We start from the raw sequence: 1,443 nt of genomic DNA on the forward strand, positions 1-1,443 counted from the left end.
CATAACATAGATTAAATACCGTTTTTGAAATGTATATTAGTAATTAAATGTGTAAACATTAAATACAGCATATCTTAAAATACATTTAAGTGCGCACGACAATGACGAAAACAAAAATTCTCGTTTTATATACAGCTGTTACACACAAAGAATCGATTAATCAATTCTATTTTGCAAACTTAACCACACATTTAAGTGCAGTGCTCCAAAAACAACGTTACTCAGCAAAACATAACACTACATAATATGGTCTTAGTTGGAAATTATTCGTGTGTTTAGTGGCGACCCCAGCAGGCCCGGTTATATCATGTCGAAAAGTTTTGGAATTATGTTATGGTAGAAACTTACACACATTGTAGCTTTAATTTAAATACGCGAGTAGGAAACTGAAGAAAAAAATCTTTAATTAAGGTACATATACAATGTGGTAAAAGTATAGTGTATACTGTATATAAGTAGATTTGTATTCAGAACCTACTTATGTATATATGATATTTTTGTATCATTTACGAGTTGCAGTAATGATAGACATACACGAGAAAAAAAGTCAAACAATATTCGTACGCAGATTCGGGTCGTGTGAAAATATTAATACAACACCTTATTGAAATAAATTGTTTACCCTGTAAATAATGCACAGACTAATCATAGTCTAGATGAATTTTACTTAGGACTGCAGCAGTAGTTGTAGACCATTTTGCCGATCTAAATATACCTACCTACGTATTTTCTGCGGCTTACATGATATGTAATGAGTGTTTATGAATACGTTTAATGACGTTCGTATTGTTTTAGAGCCTATATAATTACCTATATAGGTATACTCATTGATTAGCAAAGAAGGCTGAGGAAAAAGTTAAAAGTCGTGTTAACTCAATTCTATATTTTAAATCTGCAGAAGATACGTTCGTATGAGCTGCAGCCGATTTCATCGAACCGAATGTTTTCTTTTTCAATATAAAATGAAACCGACGGGAGTAAACGATTGGCACATGCAAATCGCGTCGGTCGAAAATATCTCGTTGGGTGTTTGCGTGGGAGGAAACCTACTACTTATAGGTACTAACTCGCTGAGCCAGATTTGTCGATTTTAATACTATTGGACGGAGGTGAGGCTAGGTCAAACTGGGGTTAGTTAAACACTTTTATCGAAACGTTAATTTATTTAAGTGGGTTGAGAACCGGAAAAAATTGCTATTTCAAAGTATCAAATTGTTCAGTAGAATTGTTCTAAGTAAAACTTAAGGTAAAAAATACAGTATGAAAAATGTCAATGAAGGACCAAAAAGTTGTACCTTTTTGTTGTAAATATATATGTAAATATTTTTTTTAATAATATTGTACTGTTCATTTCTTATTATATCATGTGTCGTATATTGTAGACAGTTGTCGACTTAATATAATTTAATACACGTAGGTAATATAGGTGGGAAATAATTTAGC

Source organism: Acyrthosiphon pisum, chromosome A2 (genome assembly GCF_005508785.2).
Source record: "Acyrthosiphon pisum isolate AL4f chromosome A2, pea_aphid_22Mar2018_4r6ur, whole genome shotgun sequence".
NCBI classification, from domain to species: domain Eukaryota; kingdom Metazoa; phylum Arthropoda; class Insecta; order Hemiptera; family Aphididae; genus Acyrthosiphon; species Acyrthosiphon pisum.